At 41.9% G+C, this 23,795-nt stretch overlaps 1 protein-coding gene and 1 non-coding gene across 2 annotated transcripts in view; one reads left to right on the top strand and one right to left on the bottom strand.

Annotated features, from left to right (window-relative positions):
- The window catches only part of LOC145353476 (cell adhesion molecule 2-like), a 1,377,372-nt gene that overhangs the window by 401,025 nt on the left and 952,552 nt on the right, over positions 1 to 23,795 (top strand). The window lies entirely within an intron of this gene.
- On the bottom strand, positions 21,844 to 22,005 carry LOC145353574 (U1 spliceosomal RNA). Its single transcript, XR_013888744.1, has one exon. It is a non-coding gene; the product is annotated as a U1 spliceosomal RNA (small nuclear RNA).

Genomic DNA, 23,795 nt, shown 5'->3' with positions numbered 1-23,795 from the left:
AGAAAAGATTTACCAGGAAGTTGCCTGGTATGGAGGGTATTACCTATGAGCAGAGGTTAGAGAAACTTGGTTTGTTTTCACTGGAATGACGGAGGTTGAGGGGCGACCTGATAGAAGTCTACAAGATTATGAAAGGCATGGACAGAGTGGATAGTCAGAAGCTTTTTCCTCACTGGAAGAGTCAATTTCTAGGGGGCACAGGTTTAAGGTGTGAGGGGCAAGGTTTAAAAGACTATGCGAGGCAGATTTTTTACACAGAGAGCACTGGGTGCCTGGAACTCGTTGCTGCTGGAGGTAGTGGAAGCGGATATGGTAGTGACTTTTAAGGAGCATCTTGACAAATACATGAATAGGATGGGAATAGAAGGATATGGTCCCCGGAAGGATAGGGGGTTTTAGTTAAGTCGGGCGGCATAGTCGGTGCAGGTGTTGATTTCCGAAGGACCTGTTTCTGTGTTGTAATTTTCTTTGTTCTTTGTTCTTTGATCAACGGCTGCTTTCTTAAGCAGTGTTAATAAAATTTCGATGTAACTCATTGGCACTTTGAGACATCATGAGGACATGACAAGGTGATGTGCAACACTTCCCACTACATCAGCAAAGCAACCAACATCATTAAGGACCCTGTGCATCCCGGACATTTTCTCTTCCAACTTCTCCTGTTGGGAAAAATATACAAATGTCTGAGGTCACGTACCAACCGACTCAAGAACAGCTTCTTCCCTGCTGCTGTCAGACTTTTGAATGGACTTGCCTTGCATTAAATTGATTTTTCTCTACACCTTAGCTGTGACTATAATATTACATTCTGTACTCTCTCGTTTTCTTCTCTATGAATGGTATGTTTTATCTGAAGAGCACGCAAGAAACAATACTTTTCACTGTCTGTTAATACATATGACAAAAATAAATCAAATCGAATCAAAGCAAGTCTTTTTGTAATGGTTTTCTCATCAATTTCAGTAACTACGTGTGAGATGGTGGGCAGGTGGTCTTTCAGAAGTATTCGGATATTGTTCGTCCATCGTTGTCGATGAGGACCTCGACACCATTAATCATTTTGAGGCTGGATGCGGTGTGTCCAAAGATGACTGATCAGGCAAATTCGGGCACAGAATGTTCTGCACATATTGGACAGACTTGTGTAGACACTGTAGTTGTTGCTCTGGTGGCTGTGGACTTGCACACCTTGTGCTTAAGTTATGCTTCAGCAATACACCTTGCTTCGTGAGGTTGACAGCCCTTGTGGATGAGGCAGCACCAGGTAGGGCGGTTTTGTGGCAGTGTTTCCCAGGTGGTCGTGTCAATGTCAAGCGACTTCAGGGAGGCCTTAAGTGTGTCTTTGTAATGTTTTCTCTGCCCTCCATGCGAGTGTCTTCCAGCAGAGAGTTCCCCAAAAAGGAGCTGCTTGGGTATGCGATCTTCTGGCATACAGATGACATGACCTGCCCCCTGGGTCTGCACTCTCATCAGCAGTGTGTGGATTGATGGTAGACTTGCTCTCGAGAGAACTTCAGTGTCTGGTACTTTGTCTTGCCATCTGATGCATAATATTCTGCAAAGATAAGGCATGTGGAAATGATTGAGCTGTCTTGCATTCCTTTGACACACAGTCCACGTTTCACAGGCATACAGGAGGGTAGTGAGTACCGTGACACTGTAGACCTTCAGTTTTGTTGCTGGGCTGACTCCTCGATGTTCCCATACAGTGAAATGCAGTCTACCGAAAACAGAACTTGCCTTTGCTATTCTGCAGTTAACTTCTGTATCAATAGTCACTGCTTGGGAGAGGGTGCTGCCAAGATAAGTGAACTGGTCCACTGCTATAGTTTCTGCCCTTTGATTGTGATTATGGGTTCTGTGTATGGTGCATGAGGAGCAGGCTGGTGCATTACTTCGGTCTTTTTAATGTTGTTGGTGAGTCCAAAGTTGTCACAAGTGATGGAAAATTTGTCCATTCTGACTTGCATGTCTGGCTCTGAGCCAGCATACAGGGCGCAGTCATCGGCAAAGAGGAAATCTCTCAGAACATTCTCCTTCACTTTGGTAATAGCTTGAAGTCTCCTCAGGTTGAAGAGCTTCCCATCCACTCTGTACTTGAGGCTGATTCCAGAAACACTATCCTGGAAGGCATCATTTAGCATGGCAGTAAACATCATGCTGAACAGTGTGGTTGCAAGCACACAGCTCTGTTTGACACCATTGGTGACTGAGAATGCCTCAGAGGATTCTCCACCATCCAGTACTCTGGCCATCATGCCATCATCAAACTGGTGTACCATCCAAATGAATTTGGAGGGGCAGGCGAACTTTGACATGATCCTCCACAGGCCTTGTCAGCTTACAGTGTCGAAGGCTTTCGCGAGGTCAACAAAGGTTATGTAGAGCTCGCAGTTCTGCTCCTGACACTTCTCCTGAAGTTGGCGCACAAAAATCATGTCAATAGTCTGGCGACCTTTGTGGAAGCCACACTGTGACTCTGGAAGCAAGCTCAGCTCCAGATGAGTGACCCGACGATTTAGCAGGATTCTTGCATGGGTCTTTCCTGTGATGGAGAGCAGCAAGATTCCTCGGTGGTTGTCGCATACTTGCTGATTGCCCTTCCTCTTGTAGAGATGTACGATGGAAGCATCTTTAAATTCTGAGGAATGGATTCTTGCTTCCAAAAGGACTGGAACAACTCAATGAACTTTTTGATAAGTACAATACCAGCAGCTTTGTAAATCTCTGCAGGTATGACATCTGCCCCCGGGCTTTGCCACTGGATAGATGGCTGACAGCTTTCGTGACTTCAGCTACTACTGGTGGGTCATCCATGGCGCTGTTGATATCGATCTGGGGAATCCTGTCTATTGCCTCATTGTTAATAGTGTTCAGCCCATCTCTGCAGGATTTGAGCCCTCTCTGTAATGGGAGTTGTACCATCTGCACTCAGGAGGGGAGAATTCCCGAGAGATTGAGGTCTGTAGAGAGTGTTAAGAGCTTCATAGAACTTTCTGTCAGCATATCCCTATACTTCATCTGCCTTGGCACTCAGCCAGGCATCCTGCATTTTACGCAATTTATTCTGGATTTTCCTGCGAGCACTTTTCTTGGCAGCTGATCTTGGGTCGTTCTGACAGGCCCGTTGAAGATGGTGCTTTTCAACAGGTAGAGCCTATATCTCCTCATCATTCTCATCGAATCAGTCATGCTGCTTACAAATAGAGGGCCTGAGATCTTCAGTGCAGATGAATGGACAGCATCCCTGAAGCGTTCCCAGTCGCCCTCAGCGCTGCCTGCGAGATGTAGGTCAGCAAGCTTGATTCCTAAGTCTTCAGCCAGTGCTGAAGCTATATTGGGGTTCTTCAGCTTGGCCGCATTGATTCTTTTCATAACCTTGCTTCCTTGTTGTCGCCTCTTGGGTCTGATGCGGAGCCTCATTTTGGAGGCAATGAGCCTGTGATCTGTCCAGCAGTCAGCACCACACATGGCCTTGGTCACTCTGACATCCTGCCTGTCTTTTCTCCTGACAATGGCATAGTCGATAAGATGCCAATGCTTAGAGGGAGGTTGCATCCAGGAGGTCTTGTTATGGGTAGGCAGACGGAAGGTTGTGTTGGTGACGAGGAGGTTGTGTGCTGCACAGGTCTTCATTAAGAGTAAGCCGTTGCTGTTACACTTGGCCACTCCATGCCTCCCAACGACTCCCTGCCAGATTGCAGAATCACACCTTACTGTTGCATTGAAATCACCAAGCAAGATCAGCTTGTTGGTACTGCTCACTGCTGATAGTAGCGCGTCTGGTTCTTTGTAGAACTTGTCTTTCATCTCGTCTGGGTTGTTCATTGTGGGGGCATAGGCGCTGATCAAGGTGGTTTGACTCCTGTAGTGGAAGCTGTAATGTCGTAAGCCGGTCGTTCACACCCTTGGGTAGACTAGCAAGTTTCCGTACAAGATAACTCCTGACGGCGAATCCAACTCCAGCATCACGATGCTCATTGCTGCCGCTTCCGCTCCAGAAAAAAAGTGTATCCACCTCCAGTTTCAGTCAGCTGACCTACGTTGGCAAGACGTGTTTCACTCAGGACTGCAATGTCAATGTTGTATCTTGCAAGCTCTCTGGCAACTAAGGCTGTTCTTCCCTCTGGTCTGTCTGCTGTAGGGTTGTCCAAAAGCTTGCGCATGTTCCAAGTGCCAATGGTGAGCGGTATCACCTTGTGTTTTATTTTGTTCGACCGCAAGGTGGGATCCCTGCCAGCCGCAGTAAACTGGCCAGAGTGTAGTGAAGCAGGCAATGTTTAGGGCACCTTTTCCAGTCCCTTCCTCATTCTACGGAGGTGATCTGTGTGATTCTGAAGAGGACTGCTCAGTCGCCCAGGTAGACGCTGAGTTTCACTGTTGCTTCGGTCAGTGGTAAATGACCATTAGACTTGAGCCGCCTGCGTGCAGGTCCATGATTGCAGCTCCCAGTGTATCCGCACCTGCTGCTTCATTGCTCACCCATTGCCACAGGACTTCAAAGGTTGAACAGGATGATGATGATGATGGTGTCGAGACTAGTGCTTGATTTGGATTAAAGTGAGGGAGAGTTGCACAGCGTCAGCCTCACTCTCTCTTCCCAATTCCCATCTGGATCCAGTGGAAAGCCAAGAGTCAAGATGGCTAGAGATGGGACTAGGCGCAGTGGATGACCAGGACGTCTTCTATATCTTGTCCTGCTCTTTGCATTCCATGACGCTTGCAGAGACCGCCTTCTTGACCGTTGGACCTCCCATTGGCCTGGTCCGCTCAATCTGCTGGAGCCTGTCTTCACATGCTGGGATAGACATCTCCCTATCTCACTGAGGGTTGAGACCCATCGGCTACCCTCACCTGTTTTAGCAGGCTCGTTGAAGCAGTTGCCTGGGGTGTGGCCGCTGTCGCATGCAAACAGCTACGGGGAGCCACAGGTGAGAGCTGAGTGCCATGTGGGGACAAAGGGTGGACAAACTGCCCTGAAAAGGGCGCGACATGTTCCCTCCCTTACACCCCATACACCCTCAAATGCAGGAAGTGTTAGTTGCAACGGTTTGAGCAAGCTCCACATAGACAGTGACCCAAGCCGGGAATCGAACCCAGGTCCCTGGAGCTGTGAAACAACAGTGCTAACTACTGCGCTACCATGCCACCCTATATAAATAGGATGGCACGGTATCTTATCGTGGCATCTCATATAAATAGTAAGAGTGGGAAAGGGGGCCGAAAAAGGGATTTATGCAAGAAGGTAGAGGGCATGGTTGAGGCATTAAAAAGTAGTTTGCACCTGCCTTTTCCAGTTAAGATGATGCTGCCCTGGTCAGGGGTAAAGAGGAGGTAGTTCGGACAATTAAAGAGTTTAAAATTAATAAGGAGGTGGTGTTGAATAGGCTGTCAGTATTTAAGTTGATAGGGTACAAGGACTGGATGAGAAGCATGGAAAGATACTGAGGAAAGAACGAGTGGAAATTGTGGAGGCATTGGCCATAGTCTTCTTTGGACTCAGAGATAAGCACGGCAACTACAGGTCAGTCAGTTTAACTCTGTGGCAAGGAAGTTTCTAGAAATGATGATCTCGGACAAGATTAATAGATAGTTGGGCAAATGCAGAGGTAGAGTACATTATTTAATAATATCATGGCTGATCTGATTGTGGTTTTAACTCTCCAGCCTGCAACCTCTACGCCAGAACGATGCCATCCTGCCTGCCATGGAATCAGAGCGGGCGATGGGCAAGCAATGGAAATGTCCCTTGACTTCGGGTGGGAATTTCTAGTTTCACTCAAGCAAGGCCGTATAATCCCATCCATAATCTTTGACTCCCTTGTAGATCAAAAATTTGTCTGATTTAGCCTTGAATATATTCAATGACTCAGTCTCTATTGCTCTCTGCGGTAGTAAATTTCAAACAGTAAAGATTAAATTTTTCCTCATCCATTGTAGGGATTTTATGGTTCAAAAAGATCACGTCTTCTACACTCCAATAAGCATTGGTCCAACCTGTTCAACCTTTCTTCATAATTGTTATGTCATTGGTACTCTCATGTCATCAATAGTTTTCAGACTCTGATAAGAACAAAAGATATTTATTGATAAGTGTAATTAGATACAGAAGTTGCAGTTCTAAGTTATCCTGGAGTGGTGCTCCAGTCTTTATGATGTTAACTACATGGCGGCTAGAAGATTCAATCTGAGAAAAAAACTTCATCTTACAGATGGTCAATCATTCTCTGATTCCATTGATTTCTTTAGTCAGGTAACCAACTTCTGCTGCACTGTCATAAAGAGACAGACACCATGTTGCGGGCTTTGATCTCAGCCTTTTAATTTATCACAATTTTACCCTTCGAGTAACCAGACAAGTCATGGAATTCTCTTAAACAGCTTTTTTAATACAAGCTGTAGCAAGGATACTGGGAAGCTACAGTATTAAGGATACTGGCTAGCTACATCCCTGTAGCTAGCCAGAGTGATGTATTCCAAGATACAAAGGCAATTAAAATTTTCAAAATTGATTACAAACAATTAGCTTAAACCAATCACAATCACTTTACATGTCCTTCATTATAATATTCAATCAGCATGAAAACTTCATAATACAGCTCATTTCCTTATCTGTGGATCACTCCCATTTTCCAGTTACAGATATCTGATTTACGTGCTTTGTCAGACTAATGGCCTTGGTATCTGTATGTGAAGACTCTTATAAGAAGACCTCTGTTTTTCAGCTTGTGTGATTATTAAACTTGTGTGACTATTAACCCTATCACACCATGTACACAACAGTAAAAAAACCCTTCATTCCAGAAATTATCCCAGTGAACTAACTATGATCAGTCTCAAATTCATCCCTCCTTAAATAAGATTGTAATTTTCTGTCGTGCTCCTGGTGTGGCTGCACCAATATCCTGTACAGTTCTAACCAGACTTCCTTACTTTTATACTCCATGCCCTTTGCAATAAAGGCTATTATTCCAAAGGCCTTCCTAATTACCTGAGCAACCCTTTGGCCCATGCAGGGTTTCGTGTAGCTAAAGCATGACTTCTATTCACTTGTAGTCTTGTTGTCTAGATATAAAGGCTGGCATTCCATTAGGCTTTTTGATTATTTTATGTACCTTTTCATGACATTTTAACATTATATGTACCTGGAATCACATGTTACTTTGGTTCTCTGTGGTTTCTAGATTATCCCTATTTAAAAAGTACCTGATTCTATCATTTTTAGTTCAAAGAGGGTGACTTCACATTTTCCTACCCTGAAATCTATTTTCCACAGTTTTGTCCATCCACTTGATCTATCAATTTTTTTTGGAATTCAATCTTTCAATCTAGACTACTTAAAATTCTATCTACATAGTCAGAAGTTTCTATTCCTTCATCCAATTCATTAATTAATCTTGTGAATATTGAAGGCAGCAACACAGATTCTTCTTGTATATCACTAGTTGCATTGTGCTGATCAGACTATCTACCCATTAACCTTACTCTCTGTCTTCAACCACTCAATTTGCTAACCAGGTCACCAATTTGCCTTCAAATCCCTTCTCACAATTAAATAAATAATGTCCATCAACCAAATCTTGTCCTCTACTTTAACCACCTCCTTATTTTATCTAGTTCATCTGGCATGATCGATTTTTTACAAATTCATGCTGGTCCTATCTGATCAGCTGAACATTTTCAGGATTTCATTCAGCCTGAATCATAAACTCCAGTAATTTCCTGACAACAAATATTTGGCTAACTGGTCAATAATTAGCTCTCTCACCTTTCTTAAATGGCTAAGTAAAATGCGCAATCTGAAGAGAAGGAACCCAAATGAAAGGAACTGTGGAAGGTGATACCAAGGACATCTACAATGTTCTCATCTACATCCTGCAAAACCCTGGGATGGAAACTACCTGTTCATGGGAATTGGCCATTAAAGCGCTGGTGATCTTATCAGAAATAGGCAGAGTGTTGGTTCAGGTGAGAAAATGGCTTGCTTCCCTCCAGAGAAACAGGTTGGTCCTCTCTCCAGATCTTGCTGCACTCTGTCAATAAAAAAAAGTTGGATGTGTTTCACGCCATCATATCATGCAGGAGGATGGGGCCTAAACATGCTGGAAAAACAAAGATCGGGGCCCCATGTTTAAAGGTAGCCCTGATCAGAACATGAATAAACCTTTCCCTAGCCTACCATAAAGGTGTAGGGACTCGCACCCTCTCCCCCCGATTGGAGTCAGCACCTCTTCCTGGCCTCAATCGGAGTCAGCATCTCTCCTCCCACTTCCAACTGTTAATACTGGCACCCCCTTGTTCTCCCCCAAACATCAGACCCCTCTTCTCCACCCTCCCAACCACACAGTCAATGCCGACACACACACCTGCATCCCAACCAGCCATCACCAATAACCCCAGCTCTCACATTCACATCTCTGCCTGTCTATGAGACTCCCATTGGCGTCCACCCCTAGAGTTATCCCTTAACACAGGTTGGCATTGCCAGGTTGGTACTTCCAGGTTAGCATGATGCCATGTCTGGGGGAATTTGTTGTAGATCATGCCAACATGTCCTCATGTCGACATGCTATGAATATATGGCGAGGGAATGGATTAACGAAATGTAATTCTATGAAAATGTTAGGGGTGATCTTATCCTTTTAATGGCACTAAAGTGTGACCAATCCCCATGTGAACCTGATTATGTTGTCAGCGAGAATTGGAAGTCACAATCTCATCGGTGAGATCCGCAACCTCTGGGTTTCACCGCATCTTGAGTCTCCGCCGGAAATCTTGTGGATGGTGAGGGTGGTTTCAGGATCCCGCCCTATATTCCAAATATAATTGTAAACAAGAATTAAGTTAATTAATATCTCTTGCAAGTTGCTTTTACCACCTCGTTGTATCACTTAAAACATGTTTTATTTCTGTAATTTTCCCATTTGTTGGAATGTGCCTTTTTCATAATTTGAAAAACTTTATTTTATTCTTTTTTATGTTGGATTCCCCGATGCTCTGGCCCCTCATTCAATGATACTTTCTTTGGTATGTCTGGAAAGTCTATGTCCTCTTCCTCTGCTGTAAATAATGACGCAGAGAAAGGATTCAACATGTATGCCTTATTTTCATTGACAATATCGCAGTTTTCAAGTGGTCAACATTACGTCAGTCCCTATTTACAAAATTTAATTGTAAAATCCTTGGTGTTTTGAAAATCCTGTGCAAGTTTCTTTCCATACTTCCTTTTTGTAGCTCTTACCATCTCGTAGAAACCCTATTGTGCAAAAGGAGGCCAACTTTCTGGTGAAGCATACCACCCAGGCCTTATTCCTGTAACCCCACGGATTTACCCCACTAATCCCCCGCTAATGTACACATCCTTGGGATACTACGGGGCAATTCAGCATGGCCAATCCTCCTACCTGCGCATCTTTGGACTGTGGGAGGAAACTATGGCTCACAAAGAAAACCCACACAGACACAGGGAGAACTTGTAAACTCCACAGAATCAGTGACCCAAGGTCAGAATTGAACTAGGGCCTCTGGATTGTGAAGCAGCAATGCTAACCACCATGCTGCCCCTTAGGGGTGTTTCTGGAGATAGAATGAAAAGTTGGGTAGATGATGTGGTTTATCAAAGGAATGCATTTATTATGCTTAGTGGCAAAAATAAATTCAGGGTTTTCTTCGAGAATTGACAGAATCTGATCCCAAAAACCTTAGAAATCTTGCAAATGCCCATAAAATCAAAATGAAATTTGACTTACTTAGTCATAAGGAACCTTGGTTCTTGAGGGATATTGCAACTATGGCATGCATAGGCAACAGGAAACAAATAAGATGGTTGAGGAGTGTAAAAAGTGCAAGAAACTACTTAGGAAGGAAATCAGGAGGGCTAAAAGAAGATATGAGGTTGCTTTGGCAGTCAAGGTGAAGGATAATCCTAAGAGCTTCTACAGGTTTATTAAGAGCAAAAGGATAGTAAGGGATAAAATTGGTCCTCTTGAAGATGAGAGTGGTCTGCTTTGTATGGAACCAAAAGAAATGGGGGAGATAGTAAATTTTTTTTTTGCATCCGTGTTTACTAAGGAAACGGGCATGGAGTCTACGGAAATAAGGCAAACAAATAGGGAGGTCATGGAACCTACACAGATTGAAGGGGAGGAGGTGCTTGCTGTCTTGATGCAAATCAAAGTAGATAAATCCCCAGGACCGGACAGGGTATTCCCTCAGACCTTGAAGAAGGCTAGAGTTGAAATTGCAAGGGCCCTGGCAGATATATTTAAAATGTCGGTATCCACGGGTGAGGTGCTAGATGATTGCAGGATAGCTCATGTTGTTCCGTTGTTTAAAAAGCCAGGAAATTATAAGCCAGTAAATTTGACGTCAGTAGTAGGTAAATTATTGGAAGGAGTACTAGGATCTACAAATATTTGTTTGGACAGGGACTTATTAGGGAGAATCAACATGACTTTGTGTGTGGTAGTCATGCCGAACCAATCTATTAAGAGTTTTTCGAGGAAATTACCAGGAAAGTGGATGAAGGGAAGGCAGTGGATGTTGTCTACATGGACAAGGTTCCGCATGGGAGGTTACTTAGGAAGGTTCAGTCGCTAGGTATGCATGGAGAGGTAGTAAATTGGATTAGACATTGGCTCAATGGAAGAAGCCAATGAGTGGTAGTGGAGGATTGCTTCTCTGAGTGGAGGTCTGTGACTAGTGGTGTGCCATGATGTGGAGATGCTGGCACTGGACACACACTTCACGACACATGACAGCACTGAAGCGCTGGGCAGAGACTGATAGCTAAGTTCCGCACACATGAAGACAGCCTCAACCGGGATCTTGGGCTCATGTCACACTATCTGTAACTCCTATGATTTGCCTGAACTTGCAACATCTCACTTACTGTCCTGTCTGGAGACAATATACATCTCTTTAACCTATGCTTAATGCTATCTCCACTCACATTGCCTGCACCTTTAAGACTTGAATAGCAGATTAGCTGGAAAGGCTCACATTCTAATCAGTATTCTGTAAACTGTGTGTGCCTTTATTATGCCCTGTTTCTGATGAGAACTTTCCACTCACCTGACGAAGGAACAGTGTTCCGAAAGCTTGTGGGTTGACTATCAAATAAACTTGTTTGACTTTAACCTGGTGTTGTGAGACTTCTTACTAATGGTGTGCCACAGTGATCAGTGCTGGGTCCATTGTTGTTTATCTTAGAACATAGAACACTACAGCACAAACAGGCCATTCAGCCCACAAGTTTCGCTGATCATATCCCTACCTACCAGGCCTATCTATAACTTTCAATCCCATTAAATCCCATTGTCATCTATATCAAAGATCTGGATGATACTGTGGTAAATTGGATCAGGAAATTTGCTGATGATACAAAGGTTGGAGGAGTAGTGGACAGTGAGGAATGTTTTCAAAGATTGCAGAGGGATTTGGACCAGCTAGAAAAATGGGCTGAAAAATGGCAGATGGACTTCAATGCAGACAAGCGTGCACTTTGGAAGGACAAACCAAGGTAGAACATACAAGGTAAATGGTAGGACACTGAAGATTGTAGTAGAATAAGAGAGATCTGGGAATACAGATACATAATTCCCTAAAAGTGGCGCCACAGGTAGATAGGGTCGTAAAGAGTGCTTTTGGAACATGGGCCTTTATAAATCAAAGTATTGAGTATAAAAGTTGGAATGTTATGGTGAGGTTGTATATGACATTGGTGAGGCCAAATTTGGAGCATTGTGTGCAGTTTTGGTCACCTAATTGCAAGAAGGATATTAATAAGGTTGAAAGAGTGCAGAGAAGGTTTACAAGGATGTTGCTGGGACTTGAGAAACTGAGGTACAGAGAAAGGTTGAATAGGTTAGGACTTTATTCCCTGGAGCGTAGAAGAATGAGGGGAGATTTGATAGCGGTGTATAAAATTATGATGGGTATAGATAGAGTGATGCAAGCAGGCTTTTTCCACTGAGGCTAGGGGAGAAAAAAACTAAAGGACATGGGTTAAGGGAGAAGGGGGAAGAGTTTAAAGGGAATATTAGGGGGTGGGTTCTTCACACAGAGAGTGATGGGAGTGTGGAATGAGCTGCCAGATGAAGTGGTAAATGCGGGGTCACTTTTAACATTTAAGAAAAAGTTGGACAGGTACATGGATGAGAGGGGTGCGGAGGGATATAGTCCAGGTGTAGGTCAGTGGGACTAGGCAGAAAAATGGTTCAGCATGGCCAAGAAGGGCCAAAGGGCCAGTTTCTGTGCTGTAGTGTTCTATGGTTCTATGGTAGTGTAACTGATTCTAAAACGATAAAACTTTAAAATCTAATTTCAGAAATAATGGTAAAACACCCAAGGTGTCACATAATAAAAAAAAAATTTAAATAAATAAATGATCCAGATTGTATTATGTTGCTGAGTCATGGTCCACGTTGATAAGTGAGCTTTTGAAGGTGGAGAACAGGTTGACAGGGCAGTTAGTGAAATATATGGGATCCTGGATATGATAACTAGGTATAGAGTAAAAATGCTAGGACATTCCATGATTCTATGATTTTTAGTAAGTCATAAAAGATATATCCTATTAGTTATTTATATGTACATTAATCTAAACAGAACAGACACTTTATAGAACATCAGTAACTAGACTTGTATTTTATAAATGCATTGGCCAGTCAATATTTTATTTGTTCTGGCTATTGCTGCCTTATATTGAGACAACAGTTTCTATTTTTATTCAACAAAATTGCACAAAGATCTTTTTCCTGACTCAGTTTATTTAACAATAAATAAGTTGGCAGGGTGGCATTGTAATTAGCATTGCTGCCTCACAGCATCAGGGAACCAGGCTTAATTTTAGTCTTCCCCCACTGTTGGCATGGGTTTCCTTTGGATGCTCTGGTTTCGTCCCACAATCCAAAGATGTGCAGTGTTGATTAGTGTTGATTGGCCACGCTAAATTGCCCCTTATGTCAGAGGGATTATCTGGTTTAATACATAAGATTATATGGATAGGGCCTGTTGGGATTGTGGTTGATGCAGGCTTGATGGGCTGAATGGCCTCCTTCTGCACTATAGGGATTCCGCGATTCTAATAGCATGGTCTTCTCTTTGGATTAATATTTATCATTTTAGTTTGAGTATTTATTATTTTATGGTCTTTAGAAGTTAAGTTCCATTTGTGCTTTACTTTTCTTGGTCCTGCATTGCTTTGGAGGTTCGTAATTACAATTATGGTACCCATAGGTTTCTTGTAAGGGCAGGCGTGTAATGAAACTATTTCACATAAGTTGGGAGGATTTATAATTTAGGGTTTATCCCGAAGCACAGTAAGACGTCTGATTGTCTGTGATTGCTGAAACATTTGCTTCTAGTATACTTTGTTATTAGAAAGTAGAAGATTCACTAAACCCAATTGTCAACCCTCAGCTGCAGGTGTACACATGAAAAGAATTACTAGGGAATTTCATTTTTGAAAAAAATATTTACTGCCTGAAACATTTCAGAAATGAGAAACATTGGTAACTGAGATAATAACATCAAATTGAAGGCTTTATTCTCATGCATGAAACCTATAGTTGATAATTGCTCTCCACGTAAATGACAGTGATTGTAAAAGATATAAATATATGTTGGTGAGAATATGGTTAAACACACTGTGACAGACCAAGAAGCTGCTACTTTCTCTCATAATCTATCTTACATCACCATTTGTGCTTTGTAATAGATTTCGGCAGAATCTTTTTTTATTTCATGCAGAAATAGTTTTTGCAGCTCAAATCCATCAGCTTTGTATTGCAACTATGAGATGAAAGAATGAGTAAGGTATTCAATGGTATGTCAACACAAATTGGGACTTTGTGGTTCGAGCCTTGTCACTTGCTGCAGGTCTTCTAAGAGGCAATTCATCTTAAGCTGTGCATTGCCTCCAAAGCAATAGCACACGACATCCGTGCCTGTTCCAGTAGCTCTGATCAAAAACTCTAAATCTCTTTGTCACCAAGACATACACCAGGCAGTCAATCTCATTCCCTTGAGTTGAATCAAATACAAGGTTGCTAAAAATTCTTTGCCAGATAGACACCACTATTAGAAACATGTTCTCTCACATGTTATTGCTTTGCAATATTGAGAAAATGAAGATGCATTTACAAGAATAGTTTGCTGTGTTAAATTAAGCATGCACTTGACCATGTAGGGTGGAAATCTCCATTCTGGAGACTACGTTCAGTGGCGGGGGAAAAGTCGGCGTGATTCCCACTGGGTGATGGGATGGGTGAACATATGCAATTGTACAGTTTTTGGCTCTTTTGAAAAGAGTTTGGCGAATCTCATGGCACGTGGGCAGGAAATCGCCTGCTCCACCATTACCTTAAGGGGTTGAAGGTCCTAGTGCACCTGGACAGTTAATCACTCATTGCACATCAGGAGCTCATCACTACTCCTGCAGATTCCTTGCGGTTGCATCTCATACTAGAGCAGCTGGCAGACATCTGGGACATACAGGATGCTTCTGGCCACTGCCTTTAGCTCATCTCTGGGCAAAAGTCAGCTGGTCTCCAAATTTTTCCAATCTCACCTGAGATATTGCCTATCAGTGTCAGGCCCAGAAGATTTTGGCCTTCTAGATAAGAACACCACCAGCAATGTACTCCTGATCAGGCAAATGCACGCTATAGCATAGTTCCACGTTCACCAACCACTAGATCTTACGGAGGCCCTGCTGCCTCTTGCTACTCAGACCCTTTCTGCTCCTGTGCTTGTAACAACCTGAAATGGGCCCTCCATCTCCTCATCTGGATAACAACCATTACCAAGGTAGGGTTGCCTGTTGTTGCATCATTGAAACCTCAGAAGATGTGTGAATGTATTGAAGTGATACATTAAGTGAGCATGTCCTTTACAGGTTTCCCTCCATCTTAAAGCCAGTAGGCCAATGTTAAGCCATTTATAAGGCCGCTGTCATTCCGGCATTCTACCCCACTCCTTACAGATAAGGGCATCCTAGGGGACCAATTCATACATGAATGCATATGGAGATATTGCTCTTTGACCAAGATAATGAGAGCCATGTGCAAGAAGCCTCAAGTGGACACTTTTCTACTTGTCTCAAGTACTTCAAAACTTGTAGAGAGCCTTGACAGCATATAAAGACTAACAATATGATCCTTTGCCAGCCACAAACATTCACTCAGGAAGACAGAGTTTTTGAATAATGAGTCTGCTGCCATTCACCAGCCATGCCCCTTGGAGGGATCTACCTCCTTTCCCCCCTTCATCCATACCTCTATCTGCAAGCAATGATAAATGGCACGGAATGAACAGCAGTTTCCTATCTTCTTCTGATCTCAAGGGTTCTGGTTGCTGATGAATGGCAAGTATCATTCACACCACACAAGTGCCAGGCAATGGCCATGTCCAACATGAGAGTTCCACCCACCTCTCTTTGACAATTAATGGTATTACCGTCACTGAATCTTCTACTATCAACATCCAGGAGATTACCATTGACCAGAAACTGAACTGAACTAGCCATATAAATACTGTAGCTACAAAAGCAGGTCAGAGGCTGGGAATTTTGTGGAGAATATCTTACCGCCTGCCTTCCAATAGCATGCCCTATATCTATAAGGCACAAGAAAGGAGTGTGGTGGAATACTTTCTGCTTGTCTGGAAGGGTCAGAGACTACTGGGAGTATGAATCTAAGAGTAAAAGAAATGGCACTGGAATGAGGTGACTTCTTGCGAGCTGTCCCCAACATACCCTCTAATTCCATACTCTCGTACAATGCTCTTATATTCTGCGCCCTCTTCTTTCCTTCTCCCCTATGTACTCAATGAATGGTATGTTTTGTCTCTATAGTGTGCAAGAAACAATACACGTTGGCACAGTGGTTAGCACTGCTGCCTCATAGTGCCAGGGACCTGGGTTTGATTCCCAGCTGGAGTCACTATTTGTGCAGAGTCTGCACATTCTCCCTATGTTTACATAGGTTTCCTCTGGGTGCTCCAGTTCCCTCTCACAATCCAAAAATGTCTGCATGTGTTTCCTCTAGGTGCTCCAGTTTCCTCCCATAGTCCAAAAGACATGCTGGTTAGGTGGATTGGCCATGTTAAATTCTCCCTTAGTGTATCAAACAGGTGCTGGAGTGTGGTGACTAGGGGATTTTCACCATAACTTCATTGCAATATATTAAAAGTCTACTTGTGACAATAATAAATAAACTTTAAAACTTTTCACTGTATCTCTATACATGTGACAATAATAAATTAAATCAAAATAAGATTAGAAAATTGATAAAATGACTACACTAAAAGCTCTGAATCTGCATGAAGACTGACAGATGAACGGAAAGTGCAGATGGAAATAAATATATATGATCTGACTGCCATTGCAGACACATGGCTGAATGATAACACAAATTGAGATCTGGCTAATGAAGGTTAAGTTTAAAAGTTTTAAAGTTTAAAGTTAAAATTTACTTATTATTGTCGCAAGTAGGCATACATTAACACTGCAATGAAGTTACTGTGAAAATCCCCAAGTCATCACAGTCCAGTGCCTGTTTGGGTACACTGAGAGAGAATTATCATGGTGAATGCACCTAACCAGTATGCTTTTCAGACTGTGAGAGGAAACTGGAACACCTGGAGAAACCCACATGACATTTAAGAAGGCCAGTAGGTGGAAATGATAGAGGGGTGACTCTGTTGATTAATAATGGTATATACAAATTAGAGAGGGATGATCTAAATTCAGGAAACTAGGATGTAGAAATGGTTTGGGTAGAGACCAGAAATCATAAAGGTAACATTCACTCATGAGAGTGATGTACATGCCCCTAACAGTAACCATACAGTATGACAAGGTGTAAAGAAATAAATAATGGGAGCTCGTCAGAAAAATACAGTGATAATCATGGGGGAATTTAACCTGCGGTGAGACAGGGAAAATCAGATGAGCAAGGTACCCTAGGCAAAGAGTTCATTAACAGTTTTCGGGATAGTTTCTTAGAGCAGCACATTTTGACACTGAGCAGAGATCAGGTTACACTAGACTGGATATTTTGCAAGGAGATATGATTAATTAATGACTTCTCATAATGAAGACAGCCTTGATTTATAATAAGATTAAATTTTACCTTCAACTTGCAGGAGAGAAGTCTGGGTCCAAAACTGGCATTTTAAGCTTAAATATAGGCAATCATGAAGGCATGATAGCAGAGATAGCTAAAGTGAACTGACAAATTAGGTTAAGGACTAGACTAATAGATATACAGTAGTGGACATTCAAGGGGATATTTCAGGATACCTTCCAACGAGAAAGAAAAATTCCAGGAGAGGACCCATCATCCATGATTAACTAAAAGGATTAAAGATTGAATCAGACTTAAAGAAAAGGCATATAATCATGCAAAGGTAAGTAGCAGGTCAGACAATTGGACAGAATAGATTAAAAAAAAGCAAAGAATGACTAAAGGAATGATAAGGAAGTAAAAAGTAGAGTACATGAAAAACTAGCTAGAAATGTAAAGACAGATAGTAAGAGTTCCTCTATAGAAAGTGAGTCTGGAATTAATAATGAAAGATAATGTGATGGCAGATGAATTAAACATGTTTTTTGCATTGGTCTTCACAATAGAGGATACAAGTAACATCCAAAAATAGCTGTTGTCATGATGATGAATCCAAACGCCGAATTACATGAGGACATATTAAACTAAGCCTTGGGAGGGGATTTTCCACTCCCATTTTTAGTGGGAATGGAAAATCTAGCAAGAGATCAAAAGTGTGATATACGTCATTGGGATTGTCCCAGTCCCTCACCAATGTAATAGGAATCCCGATGTTCAATGTTGGGAGCCTACAAAGACATAATAATGTTTGGAGTTGTGAGTCTTAAACAAAAAGAAAAGACATGGTTTGCACACATGTATTCAAGCTAACAACAAATTTATTGAAGGAGCTGTTGCCTGTACAGAGGACAAACTGAAAATAAAGGCCTCATGAGAGCACCATCAAATCATGTGACCAGCTCTTAAAGCAACCATTTAAATATATAATATCCTTCCGCTTTTATTTCTGTGACTGTGACAACAAATTACTACGGTGTTATATGTAGGATCAATAATACTCTAGACATACTGTAACACTTAATCGTTTTACATAGTCAATAAGAAAGTCAGCAGGGTATGTATCCCTCTTTGGTTATATATAACGTTCTGAAATTTGGTTGTCCTTGACTCTTGAAGTATGATTTGGAACTTCAGTCGACACTTTTTCTTTTGGAACTAATTCTGCATCATTCTCATGTGGTACAGTAGCAGAGACACAATCATCAGGCAACTCAGATTCAACTAAGTCTTCCATAGCAGTATTAACAGCAATAGCGACTAAAGATGTTGATATTTCTGGAGATGATTCTGAGAAGCCATTTTGAGATGACAGTTCGTCAGCATGACTTCACCAAACTAGTTCATCTTCACTTTGAACCTTTTAAGAAATTGGACCTGTTTTTGCTAAAACTATGGCTGGTACTCATTTCTCATTCATGACAGGTGCTAACACTCGATCTCCTTGTTGAAATGAATATTGTTTTTTCCTCACTTCTGATCTGGCAACTTGAGATCATTATTGACACTCTACTATCTCTGAAGTCTCAGGAGGGCAGAACAATCAAATGTAGTCCTCAGTTTCTCTTTGAGAGTGATAATGCAGCTGAACTTTGGGTAGTCGCATGAGTAGTGTTTCTGTAAGATGTCAAAAAGCTGTTCATACAATGTGATAATGTTCAAGAGAGCTAGGTTCAAGCTTTTAAAGAATGTTTAAAGGATTGTATGAATCTTTCAGCTAATACATTGGTTGATGGATTATAAAGTGTGGATTTTATATGCTGAATACCATTTACTTTTTAAAAAATCCTCATTCTTGTGAAGTAAACTGTGAACTATTATCACTAGCAATCTGTTCCATTTCTTCAAAAATTTCATAAAGCTTTTCAGTGGTGAGGTGGCATAGTGGCAACATCATTGAACGAGTAATCCAGTGACCCAGAGTAATACTCTGGGGACCCAGGTTCAAATCCAGCCAAGGCAGGTGGTGAAATTTGAATTGGATAAAAATCTGGAATGAACATGAAACCATTATGGATTGTTGTCCTTTAGGGAAGGAAATCTGTTGTCCTTACTTGGCCAACATGTGACACCAGATCAACAATAGCAGAGTGGTTGATTCTTAAAGCCCTCATCTCATAAATTAATTTTTAAAAACAATGTATTTACTTGTTATAGTAAAAGATCTCTAGCCGCCTTATAATTTACAAGGAGATTTGTAAGACACTGTGGGCCTGCGGACAGTGACTTTCCCCACCACAGATGCAAACCCTGTTGACGCCACCAGCCAATGACAGATTGTGCTGCTGCAAAATAGCTATTGTGGGGGGTGGTGGGAGGGTGGAAAATCCTGACTAGTGTGACACCAAGCTGCAAAAGAAGATTTAGGTCCGATGGCCAAAAACTTAGTTAAGGAGGTGTGTTTTAAGGAGTGCCTTAAAGGGGAAAGTAAGGTAGACTGGTGCAGAAAAATTCCAGAGTTTGAGGCCAGATAACTGATAGCATAGCTACCATGAGCAGAGGAGCTCAGAGATATCAAAGGATTGTATGGTAGGAATTGATTTCAGAGATAGGGACAAGGAAGGCCATGAGGGATTTGAAAGAATGGGTGAGGAAACCTTCTGGTCTAGCCTAAATGTGACTCCAGATCCACATAAGGTGGTTGATTCTCAAATGACCTAGCAAGCCATTCAGGGGTACCAAATCATTCCATGTTGAATCATTCCATAATGAATGAAACTGGATGAACTACTTGGCATTGACCGAAGCACCAAAATGACAAAGGTAAACCTAGCTCTGTTGACTCTGCAAAGTCCTTCTTTCAAGCATCTGGGTCAAAATTGGATAGGATAGACCCAGCAGAAGTGACAGCACAGTGGTACACAGTTAGGAGAGAGTTACCCAGGAACACCTCACATTTACTCTGGATCCAATTAAGTCTAATGCACCTAGTTCCTTAAAATTTTTATCTTCACCGTACCCTCGGTTTCCCAATATTTTTGGAATGTGTTTTGTATTTTCCGCCATGAAATGGGTGGCACAGTGGTAAGCACTGCTGTCTCACAGCGCCAAGAACTTAGGTTCAATTTCGGCCTCAGGTGTGTGGAGTTTGCACATTTTCCTCTGTCTGCGTGGGTTTCCTCCAGGTGCTCCAGTTTCTTTCCTACGGTCCAAAGATCTGCGGGTTAGGTTGATTGGCCATGCCAAATTGACCCTAGTATCAGGGGGATTAACAGGGTAAGAACATGGAGTTGTGGGAACAGGGCCTGGTTGGGATTGTGGTCGGTGCAGACTTGATGGCCTCCTTCTGCATTGTAGGGATTCTATGAAAAGGCAGAATTTGAAGCGTTAGGGCAATAAAGGGAGGAAATGGAACTAAATGAGTTGTTCAGTCAGGCAGCTGGTGCAGACACATTAGGCCAAATGGCCTCATTCTGTGCCATATCAGTCCTGTGATTCTGTGAAATGTGAGGCAACGCATTTGGGAAAGCCAAACAGTTCAAGGGATTGTACTATCAACGGTAGGATTCTGTCCTTGGAACCTTGCAGTGCATGTTTACAGATGTAATGAATGGCGGGGCAGGCTCGAAGGGCTAGATGGCCTACTCCTGCTCCTATTTCTTATGTTCTTATGTTCTTATGTTTGTAGATAGCAGGCTGAAGGATAAGATAGTCAGGAAGGCCCTTTGTTGGCTAAGGAATAGGAGTATAAGAGCAGGGAGCTGTGTAAAACAATACTGAGACTGCAGTATTGCATATGGTTCAGGTCATTGCATTTCAGGAAGGATATGACCACACTAGAGAGAAACTGGAGAGAATATGGTGATGCTGCCAGGACTTTTAGCTATGAGTAAAGAGGAGGCTGAAGGAAGATTTGGTTGAGGTTTATGAGTGAGCTAGATAGAGTTAGAAGTGAATAACTAAATGGAAAGAAATCGGTTGAAGGATCAGAGGGAATTGAGGAGTGGCTAACTACTTAGCCTAAGATATTGACTCCGAGTTCTAAATTCCCCGGCTAGGGGAACAGCTGTCAGCAATTTCTCTATCAAGTCCTCTTACGAATTTGGTATGGCTTCATAAGATCTCCTCTCATTCTTGTAAACTCCAGAGAAAATGAACCCATTCCACTCAGTCTCTCCTTATGTTATAACCGTCTTATCATAGAAATCATTGAATCTCTACAGTGCAGAAGGAAGTCATTCAGCCCATCAAGCCTGCACCGACAAAATTCCACCGAGGCCCTATCCCCATAACCCTATGTATTTACCCTACTAATCTTCCAAACACTAAGGAGCAATTGAGCACAGCCAATCAACCGAACCCGCACATAAAACATAGAAAAACTACAGCACAAACAGGCACGTCGGCCCACAAGTTGCGCTGATTATATCACTATCTACTAGGCTTACGTATACCCTTCAATCCTATTAAGTCCCATGTACTCCTCCAGAAGTCTCTTAAAAGACCCTATCGAATTTGCCTCCACCATCACCGACGGCAGCCGATTCTGGAGCACCCAGAGGAAACCCACACTGACATGGGTAGAATGTGCACGCTCCACACAATCACTCGAGGCCAGAATTGAACCTGAGACCCTGGAGCTGTGTGGCAGCAGTGCTGACCACTGTGCCAACCCCAAAAGAGAATAGTGGCCAGCAGAGTAAAGTTACTGCTGGCACCTTTATTTGGTCAACGATAGAGAAAAATAAATATAAAATCTATTCTTTGATTTGTAAATCAGGAGACAGCGCAAATGGAGCCCCCACCACCACAAATTCAGCAGTCGAGTATCCCACATTTGGGACATTGTAGACGCCAGCACATCCGGAGTGCAATGGAATAACCTCACCCTGGGAGATCAACCTGCCAGATCTTTGACTCTCCCCTGCCAGTTAAGTTATCCAAGGAACCATTCTAGAGAATTTATGTTGCATGGCTCTAAGGCAAGTAAATAGACCCTTCTTATAAACTCAGGCATTAGGTTCACTTCCTGCAATAATTTTACTGATGGCAAAGGAGTGGAAAGTCGGAATAAAATTGAAAGAAAAGCAAAACAAGTTATGTTAACATATCACTAACATCCGAATGTTTGAAATGAGAGTGACAGGATTACTAGAGCATAGGGAAATTAGCTGTTAATTTTAATAGTTTCTTTATCTAGAAGTGATAAAAAAACTACAGAATTTCCTCTGTGTGAGTAAGTGTGTTTATGTGTGTGAAACGGTATTGCAATGAAAGGTGCATTCAAGTTGGACCAAAAACTCCCACAGACAGTTATCCATTACTAAATTTACTGGTCTCAGTCTAGTGGGCATGTTGATTTTGCATATTTTATGGAGGAAATATCACAATTCAGTAAAGACAGCACTTTGGAATAAAAGTTTAACTGGAATTAGTTTTTAGTTTAAACTAGTTTGAATTAGTTATTTAACATGCACAGGATCATGAGATACTAAATGGCTCTGGGAATCTTATGATCATTGGTAATGGATTGCAAACAATGCCTTGTGAGTTCAATGCCACCACAGTAAGTTATGAAATTAAAGTGAAAAGATCTTATAATTTGTTGGCTGACACCAGGAGCAAATGGAAATGATCAAAAATTCAACCAATTCAAATGACCTGCAGTGGGTCCTTCTTACTGATTCGACTGGCATTTAATTTGTACTCTATTTGTTGTTGCATAATGCTCTTAGGGCTAATAGGGATTGACAACAAATGCTGTTATGAGAGAGCCTACCTTCTAAGCTGAAGTATCTACACATTTATCAAAGTGACCCTTCCTATCCTGTTGTACAGTTTAAAGCAACTAATTGGAAGCTAGCCTAAGGGTAGATATTTAGCACCAAACTCTTCTCATGCACGACTGATACGATATCATGATGCTGTATTCCATTCTTGATTGGGAACATATCCCATTTGGGATGTCTATAATGTGTAATTTTATGTTTCCAAAGTTTTTCAAAAATATCTGTTGCAAGTATCTGGAAATTACAGTTTTCAAAGAACAAAGTATTCTTAATTTCATTGATCACCTTGCACTCTAAACAAGCCTTGCTATTAATAAGCTAAGTGTTTGTACAATTTGAGTAGGAATACTCATTTCACAGCCAATTGATCACGGATTAAAGTTCCATAGCTGCCTGACACAAGATGCTACAGTAATTTCCATGCTATCAAAACCAAGAATAGCTATTAGAATAGATAAATACATATTTATTTGTTCATAACACAGCATAGTGCTCACTCTCAAATCCCAAATGTTTATTGATAGTGTGTGCATTACAGGGTGGTCAACCATTTGCCTTCACAGGTGAAAATGTAAAACTCATTGAGTCATGGAATGATTACAAATGTTGGCCATTCTGCCCATTGTATTCATGAAGCTCTCTGTAAGACTTACTCAGCTAGTCTCACTGCCTTTTCCCTGCAACCCTGCAAATCTTTTCGCTTCAGAATCAGTGAATTTTCCTTCCTTTACGTTATTGTAAGTTACTGCATTCCAGATCACTACCACTGGCTCTGGGAATGAGGAACTTCAGTTATATGAACATACTAGAGAAACTGGGGTTGTTCACCTTGGAGAAGAGAATATTAGGAGAAGATTTGATAGGGATGTTCAAAATTATGAAGAGTCTTCACAGAGCAGAAAGGGAGAAATTGTTCCTGTTGGCAGAGGGTACAGAAGCA

This window comes from Carcharhinus amblyrhynchos, chromosome 15, assembly GCF_965287045.1.
Source record: "Carcharhinus amblyrhynchos chromosome 15, sCarAmb.v2.hapA, whole genome shotgun sequence".
In the NCBI taxonomy this organism is placed as follows: Eukaryota; Metazoa; Chordata; class Chondrichthyes; order Carcharhiniformes; family Carcharhinidae; genus Carcharhinus; species Carcharhinus amblyrhynchos.
The sequence above is the reverse complement of the archived record's forward strand: the minus strand, read 5'-3'. Positions and strand labels throughout refer to the sequence as shown.